The sequence below is a fragment of the Protopterus annectens genome, chromosome 1.part2, assembly GCF_019279795.1.
Source record: "Protopterus annectens isolate FY-2018-M chromosome 1.part2, PAN1.0, whole genome shotgun sequence".
NCBI classification, from domain to species: domain Eukaryota; kingdom Metazoa; phylum Chordata; order Ceratodontiformes; family Protopteridae; genus Protopterus; species Protopterus annectens.
In genome coordinates, this window is record NC_056727.1 from 856,058,874 (window position 1) to 856,068,216 (window position 9,343).

Sequence of the window (9,343 nt, forward strand, 5' to 3'; positions counted from 1 at the left end):
TGCAAAATGCAATTAGTCAAAACAAGTATAATATCAGACAGGAACCACACTAAAACACTGAGTGCAAGGTTAGGGCTACTCTGTCTGATGCAAACTAACAAACTGTTATAATACGAATCAAACCCTGAATTTCATGTCAAAGAAATGTTAATGTACATGGCGCACTGGTGGTCAAACATCATGTAGTGGTGTCTTATACAATAAAACATTCTTCAGTTAAAATATAAGTAAGTGAAAATGTTCTTACAAACTGTTGGAAACTGAACTTGAGAAGACCCTCCCTCTCATGACACCTTCCGAACTAAACTCAACTGTGTCCCAAACTATAGTACCTAAATTAAGATTATACTTCCTTAGATGGCTTCATGATTGTCTTAAAAGGTTGGCAAAACTTTTTAGTGAAATATCATTCCCATAACTATACTTTGTACATCCATGTTGTGCTTTATTGTAACTGTGTTTTTTTTATTGTTCTACCAGCAATGCTACAAAATTGTGAAATCATAGTTTCAGACAATAAAGCTTAACATGTCAATGTTTTGTAGTGTGCCATATTACCTAAGAAATTGAAGAATGCTGAGACAAAATGTTTGAATTTTTCTCTGCATCCAAATGAAGGATAAAACAATTTTGATTAACTAGGACTCAGGCTTTATCAAACAATCAGGAACAGTAAAATAGGGAACAAAAGTGATTTTTATCCAAGTCAGGTTTCTGTAAGTTAAGTGAAATGAGTAGAAATGAAAGCTGACACAGGTAACAAACAGTTCATGACTGATATGAGTTCTCATCCAGAAATGTACTTGTTTCCGAAAAGGCAAAACACATGAAAAGCATGTAAGTGCTAGTTTAATAAGTCATAAATACCATGCAGTTTCATTTGTAAAGTTCATGCACCATGTGACAGTTGTACAACCTAAATTAGACCACAGAGAGCAAATATCAGCTGGTCAGCATCTGATTCCACATGATGCTCAGTCCTTAACAACCTGCAGCATGATCTGCTTTGTACAAAGTAAAACGTGCTTGAATTCAGAAGTAAAAAGAAAAAAAAAAGGAATAATTTCAGTTAACTTAGACTATAATAACACATTCAATTATAAATAACACTTTTCTGCATACAAATAACAAATCTTAACTAAAGCATTTTAACTCAGTCACACTTACAGCACACTTTTAAGGCACTTACTTTAACACCCACAATTCATTATGATATTATGACATTGTACTGAGCTGGCTTCTTACACAAGTGAGTTAGTATTTAATGATGGCAAGCATTCTAAAAAGTAGAGCACAGACATGATGTGACAACTGTGTTATTTTTTTGAGATGATAGGTAGAGATTGTGTGAAACAATGGGGTGTGAAGAACAAAATAATACTAAGACTGGTTTTGTAGGAGACACTGTTATGGAGATGGTAACAGTTTGTAATTTTTATGCATATTTATATAAATACCTAAAAAATAATATGCAGGAAGGAATTGCTTGTCATAACATGAAAGCTTAACTGTGGATGAAAAAAATGCTGCTGATGCTATGTGTAAAGGTTGTACAGTTTCCAAGATATGAATATTATTTTTACAGTTTTAGAGAAATATATGTCTGGATGTTTTACATTATGATACCATAATTTCTTTTAACAGAATTGCACTTCATAAGATATTTATCCCTAGGATTTAATAAATTCCATGTAGGCTTGTTCAGGATGTGGTGCCCTGTGGGCAGCAGCACGCATTGTATATTCATGACATGCACTGTGTTTAAGCATAAATAAGTGAGATTTTGTGGCTGGCAACAGTGTTGCCGACCAGGAAACAGTGTAAACAAACATGGATAGCACTCGTGTTTCAATCAGAGCACTGACTGCACCAGGGCTTCACAGATAGCTCTCAATCTCTTTGTGCAAGACATCTGGACAAAGGCCAACATAATGGGAGGGGCAATGACCCATAATACTTGCCCTATAGAATTGTACTAGGATAACCAGGGGGTTGTGTTAAGATACATGTTCTGAAGGATTTGAAGTATGAAACTCAAATATATGTAATATTGAGTCACATTCGTCCTAAGATCATCCCAGTGATGTGGCAGAAAGCCACATATTTGATAAGGAACACATCTGGACATTTTGTGCAAATCTGGACAGTTGAGAGGTATGAATGTTAAGTATATGGTCCATACACAATACAAGACAGTGTATCTGCAGAGCAGAGTATCATGAAATCCAATTTCTGGCATTCTGTACTGAAGTTGTGAAAATGATCTATAATGGTACATGGACTGCAATGTAAAACAAACACTCGGGAAGTGTGTGAATTAAATAGGGACACACAGATGGATTGTAGGAATGAACACAGGGAAAGAAGGCAGGTGAAACAACCTAATGTACAGCACATGAGGGCATGTCAATGGAAGATGGTTGCAGCAGCAATACCAATCACATATCAATATGGTACAGTAGGGACTGCACAATGAAAATGTGTATTATGTGACTGTCACACAAGGTGATATAACAATGGGAAGGATGTCTGTGTGAAGTAAGCATCCTTAGATGAATAATACAGAGGAAATCTATCAAGGATCTGACATGCAATTGGGATAGGGTGTGTAGATCAGAGTGCACGTACTGTGTTCCATGTCTTTAAGAAGCATGTCAAAGACATAGCATGCATATATAAATGCCAGGCACATGCCATTCCTAGTACCATTTTGAGAGTCCAGCCAGAGACTAAGCATGTATGATTCCAGCAGTTAGTTTGTATATAAGTTACTTTGGTTAAAGTCAGTTTGTATAAAATAAAGCTGCTTGAACAGAACCCACAAAGACTCTTCTATTGTGTCCAAAGACAGAGTGGCATGGTGTCAGAACTGGGATCACAGAGAATAATATTCAGAGCCATTAGGTGCAGATATGACAGTGAAGGTAAACTAAGAGAAATGAGCACAAAAAAGAGACAAAAAAAGAAGCAAAGGTAATGAGAATATGCACAAAGTATTTATTTTATAAAAAAAGATAAAACAGAGCATTACAAGGGCACAAACTGCATTATTAAACAAGCAGAAGGCAAAAAAGATTTATTAACTAAGGGAATTAAAATAAGATATTTAACGAAATGATTATCTGGAAGGCAAAACTAGCATGTTTAAGGCAAAATGAGTATGTTTAAAGTAAAATGGGCATGTTAAGGCAAAACAGGCATGTTTAGAGTAAAACGAGCACAAGAAAAGTATAGTGGGCATGAAAAGAGATTAAACGAGCAAAATGAATATAATAAGAGCAAAAAGGGCTGTGTTTTGGCATAAGTACGACTTCATATTCTATCGAGGGCATAATTAAAGTTATTCAAAGTAACTCAAAGTGCATAAAAGTGCTTACAGATGTGCTTATTGTGAAGGCTACCAGCCCAGCTAGCTGGAATTTTGTAAATAATTATGTGTCATTTGTGAATAGTAATATGGTCTGTATGCTTGTCTTACAAATGTAAGAGATCTATATGTTATGTACTGAGGTTCAAGAATGTAACCACACTGTACCCAACTGGAAAAGAACAGAAATGTATATGAACTATATGCCTGTGTAAATGTATGTTTTGAAAGTAAGAAGCTAGAACATACAGAGTTAACTTGCAAAATTCTAAGAAAATAAGTTGAAATTATTTATGACTGTGGTATCTCTCAGTTTCAGCTAGGAGACAGGATGTCTACAGCTAGGAGTTCTTTCTATTGTCTGGAAACAGATATAATTACAGGTTTCAAAGGTAAAAGTATTTGACTGCTTTACAGCTTCCAGTTCCAGGCAGGTTTCTGAGAGATAGTTATTTTTGACACAGAGGTGCTAAAGGTAGAGGTGACAAAGAATGGTGTAATCTGAGATAACCCAACAGGAATGTTTGATGGTAATTAGGGAACTGTCTCTCAAAGAAAGTCTGTGCATTTTGTATCTTGTCTTTGGACCTAGAAACATCCTCTCATCAGCACTTCTCATCTATATTTGCCTGGCTCTGTAAGTAAGTCATTTAGGGCATAGTATCTCTTGGAATTGGAGGGGAATGCAGTGGGACTTAGTTTGGATGTTTTCTGTATTTGTTTGAGACTGTCCTGCAGTGTTGTTTTTGGAGTATTTCTTGTGATTCTAAACTCTGTTGTCACTGTGTTGAGTTATTGAGTATTACAAAAATGTGGACCAGCACAATGGTTTCGCAGGGAAAATATTTAATTTCTTCAAAAAGTTAAAGCCATATAAATGGCTCACAGCAAGCAGACCAGTTTCGGCTATACAAAGCCTTTTTCAATGCTAAAGAATCATGACAGAAAGTTGTGTAGCTCCCAACATCCTGGTCTTATACAGTAAAAATTTAAAGAAACATTGCAGAAAAAGTATACATTGACAATTCCATTTAGAAAATAAAAAATGATAGAAGATCTTCTAGTAGTTACTACATATAAATGTTAAAGCAAAAAAGAACAACAAAATAGTAATTATAAATATAAATGGACCAAAGTACAATATTACAAAAAGAGAATGATTGGCATAATCCACATAATTATACGTTAAGATAAAGAATATATCTTATTATTATTGTTAATGGGATAACTCACCTATATACTGTAAGATTGAGGAGCCATAATGCCAATCAAAATGCATGTAAATTGTGAAAAGCTTAGTAAATTCACACAAACTAAATAATTGTAAACATGTTATTCTTTTTCGTTAGGTTTGAACAATGCTCCTAATCTGGTTATCCACATGTTTTCCATATTATTGAGCTTAGTGTGCCAACCTGCTTTAAAATTCCTATGCATTTGAATCTTGTCAATAATCACAAATTTGAAAACAGCAGTGGGGTGATTAGTAATATGTTTGTATAGGGCATTAGACACACGTTTATTTCTGATCGCACTAAAATGTTCACTGATTCTTAATTTAACTGGCCTAGATGTCTGACCCACATAAAAAGCAGAACAGGTACAGGTGGCCAAATAAATAACCCAATCTGAGCTACAATTACCAAAGATGGTAATATTATAAACTTTTGATGTGTTTTTACTAGAGAATTCCTTGGTTTTTGAGATGTGTTGACAGGCACTACAATGACCACAAGGGAAACAACCCACTAAAGGATCACCAAATAAGGTGGTTTGGACAGTAGTCTCAGGTGTGTACCTCTTATAATGAGTAAGGCGAGAGTGTATAGTGCGTCCCCTGTGATATGAGAAAGCACATTGCTCTGGTAAAATCTCATTAAGAAATTCATGAGATTTTAGTATGTCCCAATGTCTATTGATAAGTTCCCTGAATCTGGATCTGTTATTTCCATAGGTTGTTACAAGCCTAATCGGTTGGACAGAATTGGAATTGTCATCTTGTTTCAAATGTTTGTATTGTAATAAGTTTGAACATGTCACATGGTTGGTCTGGTCAATGGTATGAGAGATGTGATGCTTTGTGTAACCACGGTTAATAAGCCTATTAGACAAATCTTGTCTACAAACTTGATGTTGTTCTTGTGAAGAACATATGCGTTTCATGCACAAAAACTGAGATTTAGGAATATTACTGATGATGTGGCGTGGATGAGAACTGGTTGCATGAAGCAATGTGTTGCATTGAGGGAATTTTCTATGAACAGAGGTGGCCAATGCATGATCTGAGAGTCTTGAGACAACAACATCCAAAAAGACAATCTCTTGATGCTCTATGTTGACAGTAAATTGTATGTCAAAAGGATTGTTATTCAGATAACCTACAAAATCAGCCACCTGGTCCCTATTAGCACGCCACACCATCCAGCAATCATCTAGATATCTTCTCCAGATATCTAAATGGTTGATGTAAAGGTTTTGATGGGCATCATATATAAAGGATTGTTCGAAGAATCCCATAAATAAATCTGCATATATGGGGGCAAAAGATGCCCCCATTGCAGTACCTTTAATTTGCCAGTATGGTTTTCCATGAAAATAGAAAATGTTTTTGCACAGAACATATTCAGTAAGTTTCACCAGAAAATTGTTAAAACCAGTGGAATATAATTCCGATTTCTCCAACCAATATCAAATGGCCAAAACACCAGCATCATGGGGGATACTTGTATATAAGGATGAAACATCTAATGTGCATAACCACCAGTGTGCTTCTAACTGAGAATCCTGGATGATATTTAGAAATTCTGTAGTGTCTTGAAGTCTTGATCTGACCATGGGTATTAGTGGCTTCAAATAATAAGTTAGAAAAGCGGATAGTGGTTCAGTTAAAGATCCTCTACCAAAAACAATAGGTCTACCTGGGGGATTATTGGAATCTTTGTGTATTTTTGGAAGAAGGTATAGGTATTGTGGCATAGGTTCATCCACTTTAAGTTGTTTGCCAACCTGTTTAGTAATAATACCCTCCTTAATTGCCAGATCCAGAAAGGAATCAATTTGTACCTTAAGATTGGGTGTGGGATCTACAACCATCTGTATGTAATAGCGAGCATCAGACAGTTGTCTTAAAGCCTCCGCCTTGTACTTAGAATGATCCATAACCACAATTCCTCCCCCCTTATCAGCTGGAGTGATGACAATGTCATGATTATGTTGAAGCTCAGAAAGAGCAGATCTCTCGGCTTGAGTAAGATTATTTCTATTGAGTTGATATAATGTTGAAAAATGTAGATCTTTCATGACACATTCTTTGAAGATGGAAACATGTTTGTCCATGGGTGGTGTAAAAGTTGATTTCCAAATTTGAAACCAGTAGATCTTTGAGTATTGTCATGACCTGAAAAAAATAGCTTAAGATTTAACAATCTACAAAAGCCATTGACATCTTGTAACAAATTGTATTCAGAAACAGGTGCAGTGGGAACAAAATTGAGGCCTTTATTCAATACTTGGTAGTGTACAGGTAATAATTCAAATGATGAAATGTTAAGAACATTATTTATTGTTTCACAATTTGTTGTAGTAAAGCCTGCAGAGTGGATGTTCCTATATCTATGTCTATGCTTCCTATCTCCCCTGCGTGTCTTGTGTCTAAAGGGACCGGCTGCTTTCTCTTAGCAGCTGGGGACGCCTGGCGTGAGGGTACATCATAATCTGTAACAGATGAGGTCTCATCCTCTGATGTGCCACTAAGTGTGGATTCTGTCCTTCTCAATATAGATCTTGGCCTTTTCCTGCCTTTATTATTTTTGTTAGTTCTGTCAGTAAACCTAACATTCTTGGATGTAACAAAAGGATTACCTTTGTCATAATCAGCTAAATCCCTATTAAATTTGTGTATTTTATTCTTCATCAATTGTTGTTCTAAACTGGCTAAGTCTTTGGCTAAATCAGAAATATGTTCCTGGAAAAAAACTTCAGTTGCAAATACTTGAGCTTCCAAACAAAATGTTTGAATTTCTGCTATTTGAGATTCAGTAGTTCTCTCATAATAACTAGATAAGGTGTCAACAAAAAGCATTGAGGCCTGATGTTGATCTGAAGCCCAATCCTGTGACAACTGGGTATCAACATTTGATACAAGGGGTTGAAGACGAATCCTAAGACCTCTTGGTGTGATATCTTTGAGTTTGTAGGCCTTGAATAATTTCAAGTGCCAGATGTTTGATCTTAGGGACTTCATATTCCTGTTTAGTTTTTGAAAAACTGACCCACATCTCTGTCTAGCATCAACTGCACTATTAACATAACCCAATTAATAGTGCAGTTGATGCTAGACTTTTTGTTGACACCTTATCTAGTTATTATGAGAGAACTATTGAATCTCAAATAGCAGAAATTCAAACATTTTGTTTGGAAGCTCAAGTATTTGCAACTGAAGTTTTTTTCCAGGAACATATTTCTGATTTAGCCAAAGACTTAGCCAGTTTAGAACAACAATTGATGAAGAGGAAAATACACAAATTTAATAGGGATTTAGCTGATTATGACAAAGGTAAACCTTTTGTTACATCCAAGAATGTTAGGTTTACTGACAGAACTAACAAAAATAATAAAGGCAGGAAAAGGCCAAGATCTATACTGAGAAGGACAGAATCCACACTTAGTGGCACATCAGAGGATGAGACCTCATCTGTTACAGATTATGATGTCCCTTCACGCCAGGCGTCCCCAGCTGCTAAGAGAAAGCAGCCGGTCCCTTTAGACACAAGACACGCAGGGGAGGTAGGAAGCATAGACATAGATATAGGAACATCCACTCTGCAGGCTTTACTACAACAAATTGTGAAACAATAAACAATGTTCTTAACATTTCATCATTTGAATTATTACCTGTACACTACCAAGTATTGAATAAAGGCCTCAATTTTGTTCCCACTGCACCTGTTTCTGAATACAATTTGTTACAAGATGTCAATGGCTTTTGTAGATTGTTAAATCTTAAGCTATTTTTTTCAGGTCATGACAATACTCAAAGATCTACTGGTTTCAAATTTGGGAAATCAACTTTTACACCACCCATGGACAAACATGTTTCCATCTTCAAAGAATGTGTCATGAAAGATCTACATTTTTCAACATTATATCAACCCAATGGAAATAATCTTACTCAAGCCGAGAGATCTGCTCTTTCCGAGCTTCAACATAATCATGACATTGTCATCACTCCAGCTGATAAGGGGGGAGGAATTGTGGTTATGGATCATTCTAAGTACAAGGGGGAGGCTTTAAGACAACTGTCTGATGCTCGCTATTACATACAGATGGTTGTAGATCCCACACCCAATTTTAAGGTACAAATTGATTCCTTTCTGGATCTGGCAATTAAGGAGGGTATTATTACTAAACAGGTTGGCAAACAACTTAAAGTGGATGAACCTATGCCACAATACCTATACCTTCTTCCAAAAATACACAAAGATTCCAATAATCCCCAAGGTAGACCTATTGTTTTTGGTAGAGGATCTTTAACTGAACCACTATCCGCTTTTCTAACTTATTATTTGAAGCCACTAATACCCATGGTCAGATCAAGACTTCAAGACACTACAGAATTTCTAAATATCATCCAGGATTCTCAGTTAGAAGCACACTGGTGGTTATGCACATTAGATGTTTCATCCTTATATACAAGTATCCCCCATGATGCTGGTGTTTTGGCCATTTGATATTGGTTGGAGAAATCGGAATTATATTCCACTGGTTTTAACAATTTTCTGGTGAAACTTACTGAATATGTTCTGCGCAAAAACATTTTCTATTTTGATGGAAAACAATACTGGCAAATTAAAGGTACTGCAATGGGGGCATCTTTTGCTCCCATATATGCAGATTTATTTATGGGATTCTTCGAACAATATATATGATGCCCATCAGAACCTTTACATCAACCATTTAGATATCTGGAGAAGATAT